At 40.3% G+C, this 27,467-nt stretch overlaps 1 long non-coding RNA gene across 3 annotated transcripts in view; it reads right to left on the reverse strand.

Moving 5' to 3' along the window:
• LOC147375573 (uncharacterized) overlaps positions 1 to 27,467 on the reverse strand; it is a 224,562-nt gene that overhangs the window by 153,854 nt on the left and 43,241 nt on the right. For 2 of the 3 annotated variants that reach the window (XR_015160221.1, XR_015160222.1), the window contains one exon: positions 21,724 to 23,158. The exons of the other annotated variant lie outside the window; for it this stretch is intronic. This is a non-coding gene — a long non-coding RNA (uncharacterized LOC147375573). Of the gene's footprint in view, positions 1 to 21,723; positions 23,159 to 27,467 lie in introns of those variants that run through there. 3 annotated transcript variants of the gene reach the window in all.

The following is a 27,467-nucleotide window of genomic DNA, read 5'->3' on the forward strand; positions in this document are numbered from 1 at the left end:
CTGATACATCAATGTAGCTCTTCAGAGTGGAGAGGCAGAACGAGGGGAGCAGGGGTACTGAGACTGCTTGCCACAGTTTGAAACCTGTGGTTCTCCACTCACCACCTCGACAAACTTGGGAAAGGTACAGAGCCCAGCACTCATAGTAAGCCCACTATGCACATTTGCTATCATCATTCAGCATGGCATTGGGGTGGCTTCTGTGTCCTGGTGACCTCCCTGGAAAGCTGCCTGAAATCTCTACATCAGAGAGTCTGGAGCATCCTCAGATGTACCTGCTCCAACAACCCTGGCCAGAATCCTACAAGCCTTGTGAAAGGGGATAACTAAGCCAAAGTATAGCGAGACCTGCCATTTACCTGCTCCCCTTGCTGGCCTGTTCCTTCATACATGCTTAATTTTGGCAAAATTAATGATGAGAAGGAGCTGAATTCCACAGACTTGGATTTGCATTCTGGCTCCAGCTTTTACTAGTTGTGTGACTTTAGAAATGTTAAAAGCCCTACCATGCCTCAGTTCTTCGTCTAGAAAGTAGAAACTGGCTGAATGGAGGGAAACAAGAGAGAGAAGCACGTGGTGGGGCAGGCAATGCCCCAACCCAGGGTCACTGTCTTCCTAGTGAATCTGTCCATGGTTCCTTAAGAGAACAGCTCCTTAGTACCTGCAAGGGCTGACATCTTTGAGTGGTTCCTCAACTTCTTTGGGTTCTAAACGTTTTGGCCAAATGCAAGGTTCAGTGTTTAGCATCACTAATTATAAGTGATATGGAAATCAAAGCCACAATGGGATATCACCATGGCTATTATAAAAAAAGATAAATAGCCAGTGTTGGTGAGGATGTGAAGAAAAGGAAACCCTTGTGCACTGTTGGTAAGAAATGTAAATTCGCGTATCCACTATGGAAAATAGTATAAAGGTCCCTCAAAATATTAAGAATAAAATTAATGAATAATCCAGCAAATTCAATTATGGGTATCTATCTAAAGGAAACAAAAACACTAATGTGAATATGTGTGTGTGTATATATATATACACACACACACACATATATATATATAAGCCTCTATATTCATTGCAGCATTATATATAATAGTCAAGACATGGAAATGTCCTAATTATCCAGTGATGGATGAATGAATAAATAAAATGTGATATATATATATTATTATTCAGTCACAAAAAAGAAAGAAATCCTACCATTTGTGACAACTTGGGTGGACCCCAATGACATCATACTACATGACATAAGTCAGACAAAGACATACTGTATAACTTCACTTTTATGTGGAATGTACGAAAACAGAACGAAACAAACTCATAGATACAGAGAACAGGCTGGTGTTTGCCAGGGGCAGGGAGTCTGGGGTGGGCAAAATGAGTGAAACTGTTAAAAGTACAAACTTTCAGACACAAAGTAAATTAGTCCTGGGATGTAATGTACCAAATGGTAACTATGGCTAATATCTCTATATTGTATATTAGAGAGTTGCTAAGAATGTAGATCCTTAAAAAATGATAAATTCAAGCTTTAGAAGAATAGATGGTTCTAGCTTTAGATTTATCATTCATGCTAGTCCAGGAAGTTGCTTATCAAAGGTGTGGTGATAGAGCATTCCTGGACCCTGTGGCTCCATCCTCTTTAATTAATTTTTAAGTATTATTGAAGTATAGCTGACATGTAATGTTGGTTTCAGGTGTACAACATAGTGGTTCAATTATATATATTATGAAATGGTCTTCATAAGCCATATATCACCATACAAAGTTATTACAATACTGCTAACTGTATTCCCCGTGAAAGTGCTGCACTCAATATGCCAGCAAATCTAGAAAACTCAGCAGTGGCCACAGAACTGAAAAAGGTCAATTTTCATTCCAATCCCAAAGAAAGGCAATGCCAGAGAAGGTTCAAACTACAGCACAATTGCACTCATTTCACATGCTAGCAAAGTAACGCTCAAAATTCTCCAGGCCAGGCTTCAACAGTACGTGAACCATGAACTTCCAGATATTCAAGCTAGATTTAGAAAAAGCAGAGGAACCAGAGATCAAATTGCCAACATCTGCTGGATCATCGAAAAAGCAAGAGAGTTCAAGAAAGACATTTACTTTTGCTTTATTGACTATGCGAAAGCCTTTGACTGTGTGGGTCACAACAAACTGTGGAAAATTCTTAAAGAGATGGGAATACCAAACCACCTGACTTGCCTCCTGAGAAATCTGTATGCAGGTTAAGAAGCAACAGTTAGAACCGGACATGTAACAACAGACTGATTCCAATTTGGGAAAGGAGTTCGTCAAGGCTGTATATTGTCACTCTGCTAATTTAACTTATATGCAGAGTACATCATGCAAAATGCCAAGCTGGACAAAGCACAAACTGGAATCAAGATTGCTGGGAGAAATATCAATAACCTCAGATACGCCTCAGACACCACCCTTATAGCAGAAAGCGAAGAAGAACTAAAGAGCATCTTGATGAAAGTGAAAGAGGAAAGTGAAAAAGTTGGCTTAAAACTCAACATTCAGAAAACTAAGATCATGGCATCTGGTCCCATCACTTTACTGCAATAGATTGGAAAACACTGGAAACAGGGACAGACTTTATTTTTTTTTGGCTGCAGATGGTGAGTGCAGCCATGAAATTAAAAGACGCTTGACAGGAAGGCAATGGCAACCCACTCTAGTACTCTTGCCTGGAAAATCCCATGGACGGAGGAGCCTGGTGGGCTGCAGTCCATGGGGTCGTGAACAGTCGGACACAACTGAGCAACTTCACTTTCACTTTTCACTTTCATGCATTGGAGAAGGAAATGGCAACCTACTTCAGTGTTCTTGCCTGGAGAATCCCAGGGACGGGGGAGCCTAGTGGGCTGCCGTCTATGGGGTCACACAGAGTCGGACACGACTGAAGCAACTTAGCAGCAGCAGCTCCTTGGAAAAAATGCTATAACCAAACTAGAAAGCATATTAAAAAGCAGAGACATTACTTTGTCAACAAAGGTCCATCTAGTCAAAGCTATGCCTTTTCCAGTAGTCATGTATGGATGTGAGAGTTGGACTATAAAGAAAGTTGAGCACCGAAGAATTGATGCTTTTGAAACGTGGGTTGGAGAAGATGAGAATCCCTTGGATTGCAAGGAGATCCAACCAGTCCATCCTAAAGGAAATCAGTCCTGAATATTCATTGGAAAGACTGATGCTGAAGCTCCAATACTTTGGCCACCTCATGCGAAGAACCACCTTATTGGAAAAGACTCTGATGCTGGGAAAGATTGAAGGCGGGAGGAGAAGGGGACAACAGAGGAAGAGATGGTTGGAATGCATCACTGACGTGATGGACATGGGTTTGAGTAGACTCTGGGAGTTCGTGATGGACAGGGAGGCCTGGTGTGCTGCCGTCCATGGGGTCGCAAAGAGCTGGACATGACTTAGCAACTGAACTGTATTCCCTGTGATGTACACTGTATTCCCTTGACTTATTTACCAGCATACCTCAAAGACATTGTAGGTTTGGTTAGAGAGCACCACAAAATAAAACAAATACTTCAATAAAGCAAATCACAATCTTTCTGGTTTTCCCAGTGCATATAAAAGTTATTTTTACACTGTAGTTCATTAAGTGTACAATAGCATTGTGTCCAGAAACCAATATACATACCTTAATTTAAAAATATTTTATTGATAAACATGCTAACCATCAAATGACAACTCAGGGTTACCACATACCTTCAATTTATAAAAACATAGTATCTACAAAGTGCAATAAAATGAAGCACAACAAAATGGGGTATACCTCTATTATATAACTGGAAGTTTATACCTCCTAATCCCCTTCATCTATTTTATATATTTTTCCCATGTAAATGGGTAACCAGTTTGTTTTCTGCACCTGTAATTCTGTTTCTGTTTTGTTGTAATTGTCGATTTACATTATTTTTAGATTCCACATATAAGTGAAATAGCATGGTATTTGTCAGACATACTTTACTTAGAATAACCTACAGCCATCCATGTTATTGAAAATGACAAGAGTTCATTCTTTTTGTTTGAGTAATATTCCATTTTGGGAATGGAATGCTTACCTTTTGTATCCATTTATCTATTTATTGATGGACACTTCAGTTGCTTCCGTACCTTGGCTATTGGCCATTGTTAATAATGCTTTAATGAAACATAGGTTGGCATATATCTTTATGAATTAATGTTAGAGTTTTCCTTGGTTAGATACCCAGGAGTGGAATTGCTGGATTGTATGGTAAGTGAATCTTCTGCTTCAGTCATGCCTGACTCTTTGCAACCCCATGGACTGTAGCCCACCAGGCTCCTCTGTCTGTGGGATACTCCTGGCAAGAATACTGGATTGGGTTGCCATTTCTTTCTCCAGGGGATCTTCCTGACCCAGGGATCGAACCCATGTCTCTTATGTCTCCTGAATTGGCAGGAGGGTTCTTTACCCCTAGCACCACCTGGCAAGCCACTGGATTGTATGGTAGCTCTATTTTTAATTTTTCTAGGAAACTCCATATGGTTTTAAAGTGGCTGCAGTAATTTACATCCCTATTAACAGTGTACAAGGGTACCTTTTCCTCTACAACCTCACCAACATTTGTTATTTGTTTTTTGATAATAGCTATTTTGATAGGTATGAGGTGACATCTCATAATGGTTTTGATTTGCATTTCCCTGATAATTTAGCATTTTTCCATGTATTTGTTGGCTATCTGTATGTCTTAATTGGAAAAATGTTTACTTACATTTCCTGCCTATTTTTAAATCAGATATTTTTTTTTAATATTGACTCGTATGATTTCTTCATATATTTGGATATTAACCTCCTTATTGAATATATCATTTGGAAATATATCACTTAGTAGGTTGCCTTTTCATTATGTTTATAGTTTCCTTCACTGTCCAAAAGCTTTTTAGTTTGATGTAGTCCCATTTGCTTATTTTTGCTTTTGTTGCCTTTTCCTACGAAGACAGATCCAAAAAGATATTGCTAAGACTGATATCAGAGTTTTCTGCCTACATTTTTTTCTAGTTTTTGTGGTTTCAGTCTACATTTAAGTCTTTAATTCATTTGGAATTTATTTTTGCATATGGTATAAGAAAATTGTCTAGCTTCATTTATTTGCATGTAGCTGTTCAGTTTTCCAATACCATTTATTAAAGAAGCAGTCTTTGCCCCACTTTATATTCTTGCCTCTCTTGCCATAAATAAATTGATCATACAAGCGTGGATTTATATCTGGACTCTATATTCTGTTCTGTTGATCTACATCATGTCTGTTTTTGTGCCAGTACCATATTGTTTTGATTATTAGATCTTTGTAATATATTTTGAAATCAGAGAACATGATACCTCCAGCTTTGTTTTTCTCAAGACTGCTTTGGCTATTTGGGGTCTTTCATGAGCCAAGTTTGGGGATTATTTGTTCTGGTTCTATGAAAAATGCCATTGGTATTTTAGTAAGTATTGCATTGAATCAGATTGCTCTTGGTTGTGTCAACACTTGAACAATATTGACTCTTTCAATCCAGAAACATGGTATATCTTTCCATTTGTTTGTGCTCTATTTCTTTTATCAACATATTAATATTTTTCAGAGTACAGGTGTTTCATCTCCTTGGCTAAATTCATTCCTAGGTATTCTTTTTTGATGCAATTGTAAATAGGGTTATTTTCTTTATTTCTCTGAGTTCATTATTAATGTATAGAAAAAACAGAATTTTTATGCTAATTTTGTATTTGCTAGACATTTTGGAGGCTCTTCTTCCTGGTGCAGGAACCCCAGACTGAGGAGTCCCATGAGGTGAGGACTTCTGCGCCTGTGATTTTCCTCCTACCCATGGGTCGCCAAGCCAGGGATGTACATCCTGACCAGACTGCACCTCTATCCCTTCTACCCATTTTTTTGTGTCTCTTTCTTTATATCTTTAATTGTATAAAGTCTTTTCTGCTAGTCTTAAGGTCATTCTCTGAGATAGTTGCTCTGTAATTAATCGTTAATTTTGGTGTACCCATGGGAAGAGGTGAGCTTAGGATCATCCTACTCTGCCATCTTGATCCAGACCTCTTTAATTCTCTTTAAGTCTTGACTAAGCAAAGAAAGAAAATGTCAAAGGATCCCAAATTAAATAATGGGAGCCTGCTCTCCTACGGCAATGGTTGCTGCCTTTATCCAAGTCAACCATGACTAGTCCTTCAGAAGAGTGTAGCAGCTAACATGGATGTGGAGAAGAATAGGGGAGAGGTTTGGGGAGAGCTGGTGCATGCCCTGCTCACAGCCTCTGCTAGTTGTGCTTATTCAGACCGAGTTTTAACCTCATCTTTTCACTGGACTCTAGGTTATCTGGAAGATACTAGCCTTGTCTGTCTTCTTCCCACTTATGTCCCTAGCTCTTGTCACAGTGCCTGGCAGGTGACTGAGGCTCAACTGATACTTGTAGAATGATAACTGAGTGAATGTTAGCTACTGTCGTTGTAGCTACTGATATAAAGAGTTCTTTATCATGGTGTAAATTTATGCTTATCAGAGAGCTTGTGATCTATTAGAGAGATAACTTTATGTATGGAAGCCTCATGTTCCCATATTTCTAACTAGATAGTTTTCCCAAACTGTGTTCTATGGAGAACAAGTATGTTACATTGTTACAAGACAAAGATCTGCCAAATAAAGATTATTAGGTCAAATAAATTTAGAAAGTGCTATAACCATATATCTTTCCTCTCAGTTCTCACAAATTATGTTAATTTATAAAAGGCTCTCTCCTAACTGATTGCCCATGGAACCATATTCTCATACCACACTCACAAGTATCTCTTACTATACAATTATTTGGAAACTGCTGAATTACACTATGGGCTTTTTGAAGGCAGGAGCCATATCTTGTAAATATTTGGCATAACCTAGCAACGTTGTACACACAAACATTGGTCAATAAGTACACATTGATAAACTGTTCTAGCAATCCTCTCCCTATTTTTTCCCTTATTTTTCTTAGGTTTATTTCCAAAATAGCAAAGGCTTAATTGCAGTTTAATGTAATTGCCTATAAATTATAATGAATTTATTTCCCTCTTTGCCAAGATTAAACCATGGCAATTTGTAATGATTTATTTACAAGTATAATGGAATCACAGGATCGATTCTAATTCAAGTTCTGTCACTCTCTAGCTCTATGGCCTCAAGCAAGTTACTAATTTTTAGATGGTCTAAGAGCCCTTGATTTCTCTTTGTCAAAACTCATTCTTCCACAGTCTTCTACATATACAAAAATGGCATTACTATCAACCTTTTCACTCAAACCAAAAACCTAGGTACCATTTTGAATCCCTTTCTCACATTTCCATCCACTCCACTAGCAATTCCAATTAATTCTACCACTGAGGTACATTATATCTCAAGGTTAACCAAGTTCTCCCATCTCCACTGTCACCTGGATGAGACCACTAACCATTATCTTTTACCGTAACTCACAATCAACTCAATGGTTGCTTGCTACATTTTTGTTGTTGTTGTTGTTTTCTGTGCCTATAATTCAATCACAGTGTCAGCCAGTGATCTTCTTAAGATGGAAATCCTTCAACCTTTCCATTGCATTCATAAAATAATCTGAACTTATCATGTTCTGTACGTTATTACTAACCTTTCTGCTACTTCTTATCCTTTCCCTGCTCTCTGCAATCCTGATATATGAGTTGCCTTTCATTTTCCCAGAAAATCTAAATTCCTATCACCTCAGAATGCTAACACATGTTACTCTATCTGCAAAAGAGGCTTGTCCATTTCACATTCAGGGCTCTTTCTTATACCTTAAATTTCTGCTTATATGGTTCCCAACCAAACTTAGCCCAACTCCAGCCACTTAATACATGGCAGGTCTCCTCTCCCCTACTTTGTCTCTTTCCTTGCCTTGTCCATTTCCTTTAGAGGAGCACTAGTTACCATTTGGCATTGTTTTCTATGATGTGTGTCCCCAGTGAAATATAACCTCAATGAGACAGACTACATCTATTCTTTGCATCCCCAATGCCCAGCAGAATGACTGCAAAAACACAAGAGGTGTCCAGTTTAAAATAAAAAGGCCTTCATTTCCTCAACCTAATAAAGATGAGTATTACTTATCTTTGATTGAGCCTTACCACATACTTTAAATCTTGTTCTAAGGAATCTGTTCATGAAAAAAAAAAATGTTGCATCTCTACTATGTGTAAAGTATTGCACTAGTAAGTGTGACACATCTAGAAGGAGAAAGGAGAAGCCACTGGGGCAGTGGGGAGAAGGGTGTCAGCTTTGGGGTCTGAAAGACCTGGATACTAATAGCTCATCTTAACCTTCACATTTCTGGTTAAATGTGAGGGTTAAAGGAGGGCTAAATAAAACCCAAGCCATTATCTTAGCTGCCCTACTTTTGTGCCCCCATACCCCTGATTCCTGTATCTTAGCATTTGTCACTACAGGCAATGATCTGCGTACCCTTATCTATTTTCACTAGACTCCTGGGGACCATTCCTGTCCGGCTCACTTTTATCATCTCATCAGCCCCACTCCTGCAACTGTACTGGAATGCCTAAAATGTTGCATGCTGCCTTGAAATCTTTGAGCCCCATAGTACCCCAAAGGCCTATCTGTGAGTCCTAATGCTTTCACTAAATCTTTCACCCACTAGGGAAGACCTTTTATCAGCAGAATCAGCTTTACCTCACCTCATCCTCAACCTAATAGGTTTCAGTTTCCTGAAAGATTGCAGGATTGTTCAAACCATCCAATCACATCCTCCCACAGAAACCAGGAGTCACCTCACCCTGTTTTTTTAACTACAGACTTGCCTCCCGACATTCTGTGCTGGTTCACACTGCTCTGCTAGGGGCGAATTCTGAACTCCCTGTGCGATCCTGCAGCGGGTACAGTATCCTTCTTCCCTGGGCTGTGTTTATGTGCCTAATAAACTCCGTAAGATCTCAGCTTTCAGTGTTAGTTCTTGTATGTTTGGATACCCCTGGACCCAAGGCAAAGATTCCCCCTTTCACCAATGGGGTGAAAAAGAGGTTATAAAACACCCATACATACACACATACACACACACACACACACACACACACACACACACACACACATACCCCAAGCAGGTATGATCATGCCCTACACGAAATTGGTTATACATTTTTCTCAGTCTTGAATGGGCATTAAAATATACTGTGGAGTTTTAAAAAATATTGACTCTGGGCCCCACTTCATGGAATGAGAATAATAGGGGTGAGACCCAAAGGTGTACATTTTTTGTAAAGCACCATTACTGAATCCTTGATCTCTGGGCCAGGAAGATCTCCCAGAGGAGGAAATGGCAATCCACTCCAGTATTCTTGTCTGGGAAATCCCATGGACAGAGGAGCCTGGTGGGCTACAGTCCATGGGGTCACAAAGAGTCAGACACAACTGAGCATGCATGCAGTGATCATTACTGAATTTGGTGGCTAGCCAAAACTGAGCACCACAGTGGCTGTGCTGTAGCCACCTGTTGACTCTCTAATGGATTGGACTGTCATTCCCTTGGTGACATGGCTTGAAGGACAACCCTATCATTCTGGAGGGAGTGTCTAACAGAGGCTCCTGCTCAGGGATGACAAACACTTAGCAACAGCTTTCAAAACCCTCCTGAGCCCTTGGCGACACTGCAAATTGATCATGGCAGTCTTCCTGCTGAGCCTGGCCTCCAGCTCAGAATTCTTATCAGCTCCCACCATGTGATGAATGCTATCATGAGAAATGAAACCTATATTTTTTCCTCTGCCCAGCCACCCCCAATTTCTGCTCTGTGATGACAGGAACTCTGCTGCTTGTGACTATTCCTACAGACCTCACCTCTGCAATGCCGCTCCTACTCCAGGGCATTTCACTGGAGCAGAGCCTTCTCTCAGCTCTTACATGTAGCCTGCCCAAGAGTCAAGTCCCCAGGGCATTTTTTAAGTATCTCAGGTCATTGGTCACACCTCTTCCTTACCCTTAATGTCATCTCTTAAAGAAGGGGTCTTAACATGTCATACTATCTTTATATTCCTCTGTGCTGGCTCAGATCTCTGGGTTAGATGGGTATGGAAATAAGCAAATAAAATACAATTACCTGGTGTGGTAGAAAGACTCATATTTGAAATCAAGGTGGGACTTGGTGACTCATCTTTATTGAGCTATGTGACCATAGGCAAATCATCTCTATGCTTCAGTTTTCTCATCTGCCAAATGAGAAGTACAATAATAGCTATCCTTTTGCTCTGACCTAATGTGACATACTAGCTTCCCTGGTGGCTCAGAGGGTAAAGAGTTTTCCTGCAATGCAGGTAGACCTGGGTTTGATCCCTGGGTCAGGAAGATCCTCTGGAGAAGGAAATGGCAGCCCACTCCAGTACCTTTGCCTGGAAAATCCCATGGACGGAGGAGCCCAGTAGGCTACCATCCATGGGGTCGCAAAGAGTCAGACACGACTGAGCGACTTCATTTTCCCTTTCCCTAATGTGACATACTAATGTAACATATAATGTTAGAAGGTAGCACAAACAAACAATATTTGAAAAGTTAGAACTCCAAGGTGTTTCATAGCAGCATGTGGCTATTTCTTGCCTCTGCAAGAAAAATCTCTCTCCTTTCCCCACGGTGGTTGAATAAATAGGGTAGCTTTTCCAGGCAAGCAGTCACAACACACATTCCATTATGCGAATGTATATTCAATTAGAATGTAAAACGTAAGCCATCAGTCTTGAGGTGTTAATGAGCTGCCACTTAGAAGGACCAGGGAAGCACATTAAGCATATGTGCATAAAGCATCAGAATTGCCAACTCTACCCAACCAAAAGCTGAGTTGCTAAGATCCTCATCCTCTGCTTCTTCTCCATCAATTCAGAAGCTCCAGGTGGTGCACTGGGTCCATATGAATAAGACCTGTGGCTTTCCTCCATCTCTGCCCAGACTCAGCTCATTTCAAACATTGGCTAAGCAAAGGGAACTGAACATATCCTGAACCTGATTTCAGCAGCAGAGGGATGGGTGTGGGATGGCTACTCCACTATCACTGGAAAACAATCATTAAAAACTTCCTGACAAGTGTCTTTATTACTATACAAAATAAAGTTCTGGAAAAAAAGAATGCTCCCTGAAATATTATAAACAACATTTGAAGAGTCAAAATAATAAGAATGAATCATAAAATAATAAAATTAGAAAACAGATGATGATAAATATAATATCTACTATGTGCCAGACACTGTGCCAACTGCTATGTCTATTCAGTATTTTTACAATTTAATTTCAAATAAAAAACATGTAAATCATTTTCAAAGTTAATTATTCCTATTAGGCTTATTAAAGGTAAATCAGCAAAACTCCCATACTCATCATGCTCCAATAAATTGTTTCCACTACTCAGAGACAACTGCTATGAACCCTTTTAGGATTTATTTTGCTTATTTATCTCTGCATTTCTCAATAACACACTTGCATGACTACTTCTGTTGCAGGAAGGCGGACCCCTTCCAGGGCCCGAAACTAGGTTCTTGTCTAACACTCGGAAATGAATTGTCTGAAGAGACACATGTGCTGACAAAGCAAGAGATTTTATTGGGAAAGGGCACCTGGGTGGAGAGCAGTAGGGTAAGGGAACCCAGGAGAACTGCTCTGCCGCGTGGTTCGCAGTCTCGGGTTTTATGGTGATGGGGTTAGTTTCCGGGTGGTCTTTGGCCAATCATTCTAATTCAGAGTTTTTCCTGGTGGCGCACTCATCACTCAGCCAAGATGGATGCTAGCGAGAGGGATTCTGGGAAGTGGACAGACACGCGGTGTCTCCTTTAGACCTTTCCTGAACTCTTCTAGTTGGTGGTGGCTTATTAGTTCTGTATTCCTTATCAGGATCTCCTGTCATAAAACAACTCATGCAAATGGTTACTATGGTGCCTGGCCAGGGTGGGTGGTTTCAATCAATGTGCTTCCCCTATCACTTCTGCATATTCACTTCTTGCTATGAAAGATGAGAATTCAGTTTTCAGTTGCCAAGTCACGTCCGACGCTTTGGGACCCCATGGACTGCAGCATATCAGGCTTCCCTGTCCTCCACCATCTTCCAGAGCTTGCTCAAACTCATGTCCATTGAGTTAGTGATGACATCCAACCACCTCATCCTTTGTTGTCCCCTTTACCTCCTACTTCAGTCTTTCCCAGAATCAGGGTCTTTTCCAGTAAGTCAGCTCTTTACATCAGGTGGCCAAAGTATTGGAGCTTCAGCTTCAACATTAGTCAGTCCTTCCAATGAATATTCAGGGTTTATTTCCTTTAGGATTGGCTGGTTTGATCTCCTTGCTGTCCAAGGGACTCTCAAGAGTCTTCTCCAGCACCACAGTTTGAAGGCATCAATTCTTCAGCCTTTTTTATTGTCCAGATCTTTTACACATATTCTTTGTAATAATTAAAACCTGTTCTTATGTTGTGGCTGCAATAGTCTTCCTTCTGTATAAGGATGTTCATGATAATTATTTCTCTTTTAAGTTCCTTGTCCCTACATGGTTTTTCATTTCTACAAATTCTGTTTTTATTGGTGTTTGTTAGTTTGAATTTACAATATTCATGTTAGAGGCTTACTTCACGTGTCATCAGCCAACTTGGAGCTGTTAACAAGTACTTAAGAGCAGAATATTAAGAAAACTATATGGAAGCTTGAAGGGGCATGGACAGGGCTGGTGGATGGGCTTCATGGTAGGTGGGTCAGAAGCAGCAATGTCAATATCCATGTCTTTTCCTATGGGGTGGGCAGATAACTCAAAGAAAGCTCTTCTAGACTCTAGTGTGGAGTATACAAGCCTGACTACCAGGCTTCTGAGAACCTAATGGGGAATAGGCCAGGGGTCTTGGAATTCAAAATGTGGATTTCCATCAAAATCCTGTTTTTGGTATGTTATCCCTGCCCATCATCTAGATATCCCCCAATCCAGAGTCCCTTTGGTTCAGTCTCTCCAGAGAGTCAATTTCTGTCTTCTACTTCCAGAACAGGGGCAGCTATCAGCTTAGAGAAGTAAGAAAGGGGGTCTAAAGGATTAACTGGGTTAAGGAGATTTTCAACCAGTCTTCTGGTTTTCAGTCACCACTTGCCCTCCACTCTTCAACTCCTTTCCCACCTCAGCACATCTACATGCACATTCTCTCTCTCTCTCTCTCTCTCTCTCTCACACACACACACACACACCGCCCACACTTTCCTTGATCCCTGGTTCTGCTGATTCTCCAGTCACTTTGCAACTCTGCACGCCTATCAGCTTGCTTCTGTGCTCTTGGCATGGACAGGCTATGTCTGAGTTCATCTGGCTCATTCAGTTTTTCTCAATCCTTTTGTTTTCCATCTTCAAGTTTTTGTTGCTTTTTTCCTTCCCTGTTTTCTTATACCTTTAAAAGAAAATCCCCTTATTATTTTTTAATGGGGCTGAGGTATCGGGGGGTCCCTCATGTGTTCAATCTACCACTGTCAGATGTGAGAGAGAAAACATCAACACAAAATGATGGAGAACACAAAGAATGTGTAGGTCTTGACAAACTGATGCTGCCAAAGATTCAGGTTTCTGACATCATCTTTTTCTTAAATGCAATTCCACAAACAGTCCTAGTATCCAAATATATTAATAAAGAACAAGTAACAGTAAGAATCAACATTTTCGACTACATAGTAGAATCCCATGCGTTAAGTGTGTTGGGGCTGCTATAATGAAACATCAGAGCCCTGTGGGGCTTAAACAACAGAAATTTTCTCAGAGGTCTGGAGGCTGGGAGTCCAAAATTGAGGCACCAACAAGTTCAGTTATCAACAGGTTCTTTTGAAGACTCTCTCCTTTCCTTGCAGGTGCCGCCTTCTAGCTGTTTCTTCACGTAAACTTTCCTCTGTGTAGATTCACCCTGATGTGTTTGTTTCCTCCTCTTAATAAGGACACCAGTCATATTGGATCAGAGTTGCAGCTGTATGAACTTGTTTAATCTGTATGAACTTGTTTAATCTGAATCACCTCTTTAAAGACTCTATTTCCAAATATAGTCACATTCTGAGGCGGAAACTTATTCACTTCAATGTATTTTTAGGAAGGAGGGGCATAATTCTGCCCATAATACCAGACCTTGCTCTAATAACTTTATTCCTATTCCTTCACTTATTCCTCACAATAGCCAAGGGTTATGTGTTGTTGTTGTTCAGTCACTAAGTCATGTTCAATGCTTTGCGACCCCTTGGACTGCAACACACCAGACTTCCCTGTCCTTCATCTTCTCCTGGAATTTGCTCAAACTCATGTCCATCTAGTCAGTGATGCCATCCAACCATCTCATCCTCTGTCATCCCCTTCTCCTCCTGTCTTCAACCTTTCCCAGCAACAGGGTCTTTTCCCATCAGTCAGCTCTTCTTTAGGTGGCCAAAGTATTGTTATTATTTTATTTTTATTATTCTATACTGAAAAACCTGTTGTTCAGAGAATTTGTATGACTATTGCTAAGGTTCTACAGTTTAAAAGGAGCTGTATTAATTTCTTATTGGTGCTATAACAAATTACCACAAACTTGGTGGTTTAAAAATACACAGGTTTACTATTTTACAGTTATGTAGTTCAGAAATTCAAAACGGGTCTCAAGGGGCTGAAATCTAGGTGTAGGCAGGCTGCATTCTTTTTTTGAAAGATATAGGAGAAAAAGTTTCCTCAACAAGTTGCTATAATGACTTTTAGGATCAATGGAGGTACAGTTTACTGAAATGGAGACTTATAGAGGAATAATCATTGGTAATACTTAAAACAGATCTTATTATATATCTATTTTATCCCAAGTATATAAATTCATTCAATCCTCACCACAACCCAGTGAGGCAAGTGGTAGTAACATCCATGTTTGTAATCAATAAAAATGGGGAGATATAAAAAGGTCAAATAACTTGCCCAAGATCTCCCAGTCAGTAGTAAGTGGATTTTGGATGCTTAAAGTCCAATTTCAGAGCCTGTGGTCTTAACCACTGCACAATATTATCTTTTGGAAGAGCAGACCTGGGGAGAAAGATCAAACCTCTTCCTTCATCTTCACGACCTTCAATTCTAAGATCAGAGTACACGCTTGAAGACTTTAACACTCCCCTGAAGATAGACGCAAGTCCCTTTTCCTGTGATGCTTCTTCCACTGTATTCACAGGGCAAGCCCCCACCCTCCCAACCCCTTGAGTCAATCAACTGTATGCTTTCTACGCCCTTGGACCCAAGGTGCTGGACACTGCTGAAGAATCCACAGAGCCTGGGGAATTGTTATAAATACAGTCATGGCACCATGGTCCACAGAACTCTCAATAGCAAGTCATTTGTATTTCTGGAGTGAGTTTTCTGTCCCACTTCCCACATGGCCCTCTCCAGTTTCACTACGCTCATGGTCCCCTGCTCCATCTCTTACTCTGGATACGCAGCAGATAACCCTGGACCCTATTTAACTAAGGAAATATAAACACTACGTTGACACGTCCTCATTCTCTGGACACCCCCTACCTGTAAACTCATCCATATTCCCACCTATCCCAGACTCTTTCATTCATAAATTTGTGGAAAATATATCTTCTTCCTAATTAAGGTCAATCCATCCCTCATATTGTGCTCAGGATTCAGCTTCTTCAGGAACCACCTTCAGAGATCATTCTAATACTCTCCCAACCTTTCAATTTCTTGACTTGTCCTCACCTTCCCAGCATTTGAAGGTACTCAGTGTTTATTAAACATGCACTGTGTCATTCTCATCACGGTTTTTGTTTAGTTGGTATCATAGATAGGAGAATAATGTCTAGTGCACTGTAGTAAACTTGAATCACAAATACTGCAGCTTTTTTGGGTGCAAGGAAATTTTAAACTTATCTTTACAATCATTTCTATCACAATTAAAAGTTGCTGATTTCTTGTCTGGTGCCAGAACAATTATTCAAGTCAAATGTTGTATAGAATAGCTAACCATATTTCTTTCTCAGAAAGAATAAATTTCATAACAATAATGCGGAAAAAGTCAGAGGCACCCTTGCCGTTGAGCACTGTCTACTCTGATCTTGTATCTCCACCCCCACTCCCCAGTGTTTAGTGAGATGGATGTGTGCAGGGGGTGAAATATGGAGGAAGAACAAAGACTAATTCCTTCTGGGAGCGATGGAGGGAAGGGGCTACTCTCATGTTTCCTTCATTTGCTTAGTCACCAGAAAGGATTATTGAATTTCTGCTATGAGTCAGGCATGAAGGAAAACAAGAGCTAAACCTGTTTTTAATACCTGGTGGGGATGTAATGTCTTTAACAATAATCGTGACTCAGGTTCAAAATCCCTTAGTCACCGTTCTCAAGTCCAAAGAACTTTGAAAACAAATATTTTTTAGAAGTTTCCAACACTTGTTTGACAGCAGATCTGTTGAGACTGATCTGAAGTCATTTATAGACATTTTTTCCAATTATTTAAACATATGCCATGTATTCAGATATATCACAGGAGGTAATTAATAATGTTTAATTTATAAGGTACTGCCTCAGACCCAGCAGGGGGATTATGAATATGAAAATCCTCAATTCTGAAATGCTTCTGGCTGCAAGAGTCTCTAAGTATGGATTACATGCCTATATAAAGAGAGAGGCTGGTGTGGAAATAAAACATTTATTGAGCACCTTACTGAGTACCAAATCCCATGCCAATCACTTTATAGGCATCATCCCACTTAAACATCAGCCCAGCTCAGGGAGGCAGGCCTTGCAATCCCCATTTGGCCTCCACTAGGTTAACTGAGTTTCACAAGCAAAGGGTTTACCCAGGGTTCAAGCTCTCATCTTCTAACAGATGCATGCTGATATATATACCACACCACCTAGGAGTGACTGAGAGTTAAAACTGGTTCCCGAACCTGGTTGGTCACTAATTTACGTTGTGTCATAAAAGACACATGGGGAAAAAAAAGAAAAGAGCCATAAAACCATATAGGCTCATATGTTTAAAAAATGCCCTAGAGGGACATGTGGAGGAGGCAGACGCATATTGCTTCAGGGGTTTGGGGAATACACCATAGGGGAGGTGGAATTTGAGCTGATTGTATTTCCTTTCAGACATTTTTGGGGGGGATTAAACATAACAAATATATGTAGAAAGGTACACAAAACATAAATATACAAGCTTAACCAATTGACATTGACAGACACCCAGGTCCCATCCCATTAAGGTCATGCTAGGAAACACTGACTGCCTGTGGGAAGCCACCGGGCCCATTCTTCACCATCCTCTGTGTTCCCACTGACCAGTCATAGTTCTTTCAGGAGCTGATTCTGAAGGAATCGGCAATCATTGCACTCCTAAGTTGGTAAGCACGTTTAGTCTTCTCTGCTTGTTGGAAAACAGACTCCTGGAATGGGTTCTGGAATCTGCTTTTACTTGAGCTTTTCCCCCCAGGATTCCTCCCTATTGTGCTCCAGGAGAGGAGCCTGAGCCCGGCTCATGGTTATGCACAGGCCTCTCCATTTGGGGTTAGGAGTGGGCCTCTGGATTTAGGGTCTGTGTGCCAGGCTGATGGTATAGAATCTGAAGCTCAGCATCCAGGCCACCTGCCAAAGAGGTAATCCTGGGGATCTCATAAAATATATTCTATTTCAGCCAGCAGCTTATTTTTTCATCCTGAGTAGTTGTACATCAAACTCCTTTCATATGCCTTGAAACAATGAAAGGGTTTGTCTTGGCTTTGGGGGACTTATTATAAGGATCTAGTTTCCTACGGAACTTTCAGAATGCTGGTCTTTGACTCCCTGGGGCAGAAAACAAGCTTCTGCGGCAAGCACATTTGGTGGCACAGCACTTTTTCACCTGGAAGGAGCCTGCAAACATGAAGGTCTGGCTCAGAATCTGGTATGGCAGAGTGCTCTCAGCAATCTGTGTTGGGGTGGAGGCGGTAGGACTAAGAGAAAGTATACTGTCATCCTACCAGGTCTGAGATGTGTAATGAGAAAGGGAACAAACAGAAAAACTACAACCAGATAGGACTTGGGCTATGATCAGAGTTAAGAACTGGGAAAGGGGTTTCTAGTAGTGTAGTAGTACACTGGGGACATTCCCAATCAGGCCTCAACAGGCCTGAAGCAGGGGATGTTGGGCTATTCTACATGGAGCACTAATCTACGACCATTTCATCCTCTCTGTCCAATAAGGGTGAGGCTGATGAACTAGATAATCATTAAGGACCCTTCTAAACCCAGAAGTCTTTGTATCTACAATTCTGTTTTTAATTTCACACCTAAAATATTTAATTTACAAAGTCAAGGCATATATATACATATTTTTTGTTGTTGTTGTTTAGTCACTAAGTCATGTCTGATTCCTTTGCAACCCCATGAACTCCATGGGGCTCCTTTGTCCATGGGATTTCCCAGGCAAAAATACTGGAGTGGGTTGCCAATTGTTTCACACACACACACACACACACACACACACACACACACACACACACATATATATATTCAGATAATATACATTCAGATACAAACTTTAACTCTCAGTCACTTCTGAGTGCTTTGATACATCTCATCACACATAAATCAACAGATACGAGCTTGATCCTGGCTAAGCCCATTCCTTATATAAGCTATTTAACCTATGGAGGCCCAGTATCCTGATAGGGATTGCAATGCCTGCCTCCCTGAGCTGTCCTGAGGTTTAAGTGAAAAGATGCCTATAAAGTGGTTTGCATAAAATATATAATTATTTTTTAAGTGAAAAGAGATAGAGAGAGGCAACTGGGGGGAGGGTTTTATCAGAGCGTCACCAAGTATTGTGCTGTGACAGTAGAATCAGAGTGTGAGGGGTTAAAGCAAGCTGCGAGACCTGCTCTGAACTCACCACTCTGAGCAGCAGCCTAATCTCTAAATAATCTAATAAGCCCACCCAGCAACAGCAGGTGCATCTGCCAGGCTAGGCAGAGTCAGCACCAGGTTTTGGCAGCCAGCCTAAGGATAATTATCGCCTAGCCCATGAGAGATGGGCTCACTGTGTGGACCTGTAATGGGAAAAGCACTAGGTTGTCTAGTTTCAGAGCTGACATGGAAAGGAGTCTCATTCCACCTCTGGCTTCTCCTGTTCCCTCTACAGGTATGCTCTGTCCAGAAGTAAATGCTGGTTAATAATGATATTTCAGAGCCAACATGGTCCCTTTGTGGCTCAGCATTCTCTCTTTGGGCCTGAGGTTTTGCCAATAGACCATGCTCCTTCACAATTGGGTTTAGGGTGGATTTCAAATTTCAAATTTGACTCTAAACGCATGAGAGTCTATATTTCTGCATTTAAGTCTTTCTTGAAAAAATCATTGAACTATATAAATAAAAGCATGTCAATTTAACTGCAGGGTCTGAGTAATATTTGATCTGATCACTGAAGCAGCCTGTGTATAAAGAAGCTCTTAAGATGCATTATTCTTTTCCCATACATATATGAATCACCTCTGTGTGCCAGGGCAGTGCTAGAAGCAAGGGTTGCCAAACTGAGCTCCATTTATTTGCCCTCTGTCTCCCCTTAATGATATCAGTCCCATGAGGGCAGACATGTAAAGAGAGAATTTTAATATAATATGATACAATATGATAGGTCCTTTGAAAGGTAGGGATAAAGGTGCTAGAAACAAATAGAAGAAACAGTAGATGATTTAGAGTAGTGTGTATGGGTATGTGTGTGTTTGCAACATACAAACCTTCCCATAGTGAAGGTATGAATGTATATTAGACTTGAAGGATAAGTACAACTTACTAGATGACAAGTGTGGGAATAAAATTTTGTAATTCAGAAGAAGGTGCAGAATTGCCAAGCCACAAGATAGAAATTATGGCGATATGTACAGAGGAGAGATCCTTTCATTTGGCAAATGTTTATTCATTATTTCTCTATACCAGGAGTGTGAGAAGGTTGCTTCCCAGGAGGAACAAGAAAGACATAATCCTAATCTGGAAAAATTCATACTCCCCAAAGATAATAGCACACCATTTACAATTGCCAATATATGGAAGCAACCTAAGTGCCCATCAACACATGAATGGATAAAGAAGATGTGGTGTCTATATGTGTGTATGTATATACATGTATATATACATTTACATTACTTATACTCACACATATACACAAACACATAGAGAATAGTACTCAGCCATAAAAAGTATGAAAAATTTGCCATGTGCAACATGAATAGACTTGGATATAGAGAACAAACTCCTGGTTTTGTACACCACAGGGAATATAGTAAATATTCTGTAATAACCATAAAGTAACCTTTCAAAATTGTGTAATTTTTTTTTTAAAGAAGACATAGTCCTGGCCCTGACAGATTCTACATTTTGATTGAGGAGATAAGATCCAAAATAAGTAAACACATTTTAAAAAATGTAAATTACAGTCAGGTAAGTAAACAAACTGATAATGTGGATATAAATCAATGCCACAAAGGAAACTTAAAAAGAGCTAAGACAGAATCTGTGGGGGAGATATGTGGGACAGGGTGTCAGCTCCTGGAGTAGGTGAAGTATCGAGTGCAGAGCGAAAGGTAAGCGAATCCGTCATCAGAAGAGTGATCAGAGAACATCTCGGCAGAAAGCACAGCATGAATGAGGGCCCTGGGTAGGAAAGAAGTCTTTGAAGAACTGGAAGAAAACTGCTATGACTGTGCCAATGAATGAAGTCACGAGAAAGGAGAAAGGAACTGGTGAAGTTGAAGGGAAGAACTCCAACATTCCTACCCTCCGCCAGCTTTCAACTCTTCTCCAAAGCATCCTATGCACTAACAATAAATCCAGAGCCTAATCAGGCCCCATCGACTTCTCCTGACCTTACTTTCTACTACTTTTCTTGCTTCCTAGTACATGGTGGTCCCTCTTGCTTTTGCTTGAATTCTTAAAGCATGTTCCCTTACCAGGGATCAGGTGCTCGCTCTTTCTTCTCCTGGGAATGCCCTGCCCCCAGTCATTACTGAGATTTACTCTCTTGATTCTTGTCTTTCCTCAAATGTCATCTCATCAGAGAGGCCTGACCTGACTATACTAAATAGATATATCACATCTCCTAACACTGTCCCCTTGCTCTGCTTTCTTTCTTTAATACTTCACTCTCACCGTCAGGTATCTTAGCATGTATTTCCCTGTTTATCTGTTCTTTTTCAGTCTTCTGCTAAAGATAAATTTTCATGAACTATACATGTTAGATCAGGGCTAGCTTCATGAGCATGTGACATGTGCTGTTAAACAGGGCTCCATGCCTAGAAGGACCCTGTGCCTGGTTTAGGTCCCTGCTGCTGCTGTCTTAAATGTCTTCACAATTTTACCCTTGAACTTGTGTGCAGCATATATAGTCTAACTTTACAATGGGGTAGGCACAGAGGAGAGAATGAGCAGAGGAGATATTCTGGACAACAATGTGCACACAGTTGTGGTCCAGCAGCAATGCCCACATACACAGTTGGCCTGGCCATATGATGTACATGCACACACCAGTGGGACTGCCCGGGGTGATCTGGGGTCTTGGGTCTAGGGCCAGGATGAGGCTCAGATGACCAATAGCCAAAGTGACAATAGTGGCGAAAGCAGCAGTAGGCACAGATGCAAGAGGAAGCACCCTCAGAACCCCTGGTGGGAGGCTGGCTTGCCCCTCCATCCCATCCCTGAGGCTTGTTCTTAAGGCTTTGCACAAATATTAACTTTTTATTCTAAACACTGGACAGAAATTGCTTGTGCCAGACAGTAAACTTTGTCAGCAGATAATTACAAAGAGGACACACACTGAAACCACAATAAAGCATATCAGGGAGTCATTACAATTCTTCAGAGTTTAGAATCCCTGACTTGTGAAAGCTGCTGCAGTATTAAAAAGTAAGTATTCACAAGCTTAGTGATAGTGATTAAATGTAAAGACATTGCATTTAATAGAAAAGGATCCCAAATTCTTACGAAGCTTCAGATAATTACTAACAAGGAAAATAATTTTTAAATGAATGTTTCCTTCTAATTGAAGATAGTGATATAATGCAGAAACAGACATTAAAAATTATATACAAATCATGAAGTCCCTTTCAGCTTCTTAAATAATATCCATAAACTAAAGAAAGTCAAAGGAACCATTAAAATACCACTGTGCAAATTCATATTTAAAATTAAGTATAGACTTACCTGAAACTCACTTGTATGAAGAGTTAAATCTCTTTAGAAAAATTATCCCACAATTATAAGCTGTAAATGTAATACAATTTATATTTTAAAATAATTTGCCAGATATTTATCACAATTTGTCACAGCCTATGAAATACTTATCACAGCTTATTAATTAATAGGTACATAAGTAGGAAGATCCTTGCAAAATTAAACTTTTTCAAACATTATTTGCAGTCTTACATTTGCCAGGAGTGATTGATGCTTCTTTAATTTTATTCATTGAAATTAAGTTGCTAAAATTATATATTTGGATGACCTAACAAATTGATTTGCAGAAAACTGATCCAGAATAAATCTTATGATCAAACTATTAAGGTTCAGTTCAGTCTCTCAGTCGTGTCTGACTCTTTGCGACCCCATGAATCGCAGCATGCCAGGCCTCCCTGTCCATCACCGACTCCCGGAGTTCACCCAGACTCAAGTCCATCGAGTCTGTGATGCCATCCAGCCATCTCATCCTCTGTCGTCCCCTTCTTCTCCTGCCCCCAATCCCTCCCAGCGTCAGAGTCTTTTCCAATGAGTCAACTCTTCGCATGAGGTGGCCAAAGTACTGGAGTTTCAGCTTCAGTGTCATTCCTTCCAAAGAAATCCCAGGTCTGATATCCTTCAGAATGGACTGGTTGGATCTCCTTGCAGTCCAAGGGACTCTTAAGAGTCTTCTCCAACACCACAGTTATTTATTATATTATATAAACTTATGACACCAGAAGTACTTTTTTCAATATATATATTATTACTCATATAGCAACTTGATTCGAGTTACATTTTACAAACAATCAAATCTTTTTAAAGGAGAAAGTTGTATAATTTAGTACTTTTAACAGCCTTTCTTCTTCTGCTTTTTGAATAAGCAGTCCACCATTTTTCATTTTGCACTGGGCCTCACAAGTTGTATATCCAGTTTTGAGTAAAACCTGTTAAATGAACAGAAGAATGGACAACTTCACATCTGCTATAGTAGTGCTAAACAGTGGTAGCTTCCTTCAGACAATTATTCTTTTCTTTCTCATAAATGCTTTTCCCAAGAATATGCCTCATCCTGCTGGTAGGATTTGAAGGAGGAACCTCTGCAAACTCAGCTGTTAGGAGCCCAGCAGGTGAATAGCTGCCTCCAAAGGAAAAAGCCCAGTGGGCTTGGCTTTCTCTGTATGGACTCCTATGGCCTAGGCAGTGTCCTTGCAGTGAACTTCACCCTGATACCTCATCCATGGATGAATGAGCCAGATCAATGTGTGACCATGTACAGGAAAGCCTCTGTGGGTTCTGACAGGGTGTCTGCCCAGCAGGAGCATGCCATCCTGAGAGCTGTCCGTCAAAGTCTCCTTTACTGGAAATATACCTGCTGAGTGTGCAAAGTGGAGGTGAATGTTTTCTTACTCTTTCAGGCTCTATACTAAGGGCTAGAAATTGGGCATGAAAAATGCACTAGCACTTGTGAGACCTCCTGTGTGCCAGACATTTTGTCATGAGAAGCTACAAATGCCATGCTGTACCCACAATGGAACAAGTGTGAAGACAAAAAGCAAACAGGCTATGTCTGACTGACTAAAAAGATGAGAACAATTGTGATGATGTTGTCACTGAGCTACTGAATGCATACTAGTAGTCACCCACTCAACACATTGTTATATTTTTAAAAAACCTATATTTGTTTCAACTAATGTTGAAAACATTTATTCTATTCCTGCTGCTGCTGCTAAGTCGCTTCAGTCGTGTCCGACTCTGTGCGACTCCATAGACAGCAGCCCACCAGGTTCCCCCATCCCTGGGATTCTCCAGACAAGAACACTGGAGTGGGTTGTCATTTCCTTCTCCAATGCATGAAAGTGAAAAGTGAAAGGGAAGTCGCTCAGTCGTGTCCGACTCTAGCGACCCCATGGACTGCAGCCTACCAGGCTAGGGACATTCTATTCCTAGTGATTCCTAACGGGTATGCTAGTCACTGTCCCATGATGGGACCCTTTCCTTTCCTCTTCTTTCTCTCCTGCTTTTATCTGCAATTGGCATTCATGGGCACTACCTCATTTCATTGGGAGCTCTCTTGGCTGATGAATCTGTGGGACTCGTATGAAATTCCATCTTCTCCTATAGTATTGTGGGGTTGGAAGACACATGTATTCAATGTTCAAGGCTAAATTAAAGTTTTATTACTCTATCTTGCTGCATTGAAATCATCTTTGTGTTATAATTCTTGAATCAGTAACACAGTTTTAGCTGTGTGTGTGTGTGTGTGTGTGTGTGTGTGTGTGTATTAATTCTTGGAACAGAAGGCATTTAGCCTACTCTTTTACCTCTGGATTTATAAGGCACAATGCAGTAAGAAATGTGCAGCCTAAATCTTAACAGCAGGGTAAGTCAAGATGGGAATATAAAGCACACAAGCAATCAATACGACACTTTTAAATGAGCTTTGTGACTGCGTGGTTGTTTTAAATTATCCTTGGAAGCAGGAGATAAAGTGAGAGTGTAGAAAGCGAAGGCTGAGGAATGAGGAAGCTTTCTCCTAATGAAAGAAACTGGATGGCCATGCTTTGTTTCCACTGGGCAAAGAAGGTTAGCTACTATGTTGAACCATATGAAATTGCTGATATTTAAGTCTTTTAACCTATTTTATCTAAGATAGTTACATATTCAATTATCAACAACCTAACTTACAAAAGAAGAAGAGGGATAATTTCTTACAACTACTTAGATACTATTACATAAGAAACATACTTTTCTGAAGAAAAAAGAAAATGCACCTGTACTTGATGTAGCCACACATGCTGTTTTTGATTTTACAATTTTCATCTCTGTTCACATTAAACATCTATTCTTATATGCTATCTACTTTATCCATTAGACACCTTACCATGTAAATCATAGTTGTTTTAAATGCCCAGTCTGATAACTCCTACATGCCTGCCATATCCAAAGCTGATTCCAATGTTTGCTTGTCTCTTCAAATTCAGCTTTCTGACTCTTAGTATGCCTTGTAATTTTTTTTCTTGATAGCTGGACATGATATACTGGGTAAAACAAACTGCTGTAATAGGCCTTTAGTAATGTGATGGCCAAGTGTGGTTGGAGGGGGAATGCTATATAGTCCTATGCTAAGGTCTCAGTCTTCTAGTGAGACTGTCTCTAGACTGTGAGCTTAGCATTTGCTTCTCAGCCCTCCCTGCCCCAAACTGTAGGTGAGACAGGATGGCTAGAGCCAATCAGAGTCAGGTATTTTCTTTTCTTCAGGTCAGTTTGGCTTTGAAAAAAACTGAATAGGCTCTGATAAAACAGTTTCTCTCGAGGGCAAGCCTTATTAAGAACAGAATTCTCTGGTGTTTTTCCAAATAATTTCTTTTCCTCTGCCCATGCTGGAAACTCAAGGGGATTTTTCTTTGATCTTCAATGTGAGAACATGGTTGAGATCCTGCAGGTAAAACTCACCAAAGTTTGGGGACCTGCTATGACTGGGTTTCCCTGGGGGTTCTCACTCTCAGATTTGTCTACACCAAACCTCCAGAGATTCATCAATTATAGTCTTGGTTTTCCTACCCCAGTACTGGTTTCCACAGAGGACTTTTCCACAAAGTTTCTGCTCCAGTAAATTATGAGTCTCTGTATCTGCCTGTTTCTCCAGTTTAGGGGGCAGCAGTTTGCCCTGTGACCTCACATGACTGATGGATCCAAGAAGAGTGGATTTTTCAATCTCTTTAGCCTTTTACTCACTGGGTTGAAGTGGCAATTTCTAAGCTCCTTTTACACTGAATTGGAAACTGGAAATCTACATGTTCTTTCATAACCTGATTTGTTTCTTTATGACATATTAATATATTTGGTATCAGTAAATATGTTTTCAACAGTTTGATACATATTTCATTATATGGATAGATTGAAATTTACTTGAAAACTGGTACAGCTTAATGGTTAAAAGAATAGTTTCTAGAGTTATTCTGCCTATATTCATACTTACCTCTTCTACTATAAGTGGGTGACTGTGAGCTCATTAGTTTACCTCCCTAGGTCTCACTTTCTTCATCTGCAAAGTAGAGATAATACTAGTACTGATGCTATAGGGTTCTTGGGAGGATTAGAGGAGTTATTGTGTACATAGGGCTCCTACCACAGTGCTTGGCATATAGTATCTCTATGAATGTGTTAGACATTAACTGCTCTTCTGTTGTTGTATATTTTAGTGATTTTTAGTTTTTCACTATGATAATTCGGAAATATTTCTATTTAGATCAAAATTTTCTTGTACATCCTTAATCATATTCTCAGCATATGTATCAGTTAAGACTGTTTTGACTGCAAATGACAAAACAAATCCAACCTGAACTAATTCAAGCAACATAGATAATAAACAGACAGTTAGATAATATAATAAAGAAAACTATCAGCCATATGGCTTTCTAGGTGACCCACTGGTAAAGAATTCGCCTGTCAATGCAGGAGATGCAGGTTCAATATCTGGGTAGGGAAGATCTCCTAAAGTAGGAAATGGCAACCCACGCTAGTATTCTTGCCTGGAGAATTCCATGGACAGAAGAGCCTGACGGGCTACAGTCCAGGGGGTTGCAAAGAGTCGAACACGAATGTGCAAAGCAGCTGTTTCTCCAGTATTTTGTGTAACTTCAAAGCCCAGAGCTAGAGCTGGTGCTGCTTAATCCAGGCACTGAATCCTTTCCAGAAGACCACAGAGCCTTTCACTTCTCTACCTTGCCCTCTTTCATCCTAGACTTACTCTCGGGTTTTGCACAGTGACAAAATGCCCTCAAGCCAATTCCTCCTGTATTCAAGTCCAGCGAAAAGGGGAAATGTTTCTTTCTCAGAATTGGATAAAAATCCTGGGCCTACTGAGTGACTGAGCACACACACACCTGATTCATAAGGTCTGTATCAAGTCTTGAGTCCATCCCTAAATCTGTGACTGTGACTGGATGTGTAGAAAGCATTGAATGACTTAGTCCTGGAGCTAGAGAGATATCAGCTCAATCTAAATTATGAAATGATCGTGGAAACAGAGTGACTTCAAAGGAATTTAACATACTAAACACAACAACAAACAAAAGAAAGGGGAAAGGATTCGTGGTGGCAAAAAAAATAAAGATGCCTTTTACTGTTTGATTTCTTATATGATTATTTCCCTGTGAAAGAGAATGTATATTTTAAAGACTTTTGATACATTTGCCAATTTTATTTCTTCAAAAAGTTTGTACCAATCTGTTTTCTCACTAACAGTGTAAA

Source organism: Bos grunniens, chromosome 3 (genome assembly GCF_055505025.1).
Source record: "Bos grunniens cultivar Pamir isolate PY7600 chromosome 3, Bosgru_T2T1.0, whole genome shotgun sequence".
NCBI lineage: Eukaryota > Metazoa > Chordata > Mammalia > Artiodactyla > Bovidae > Bos > Bos grunniens.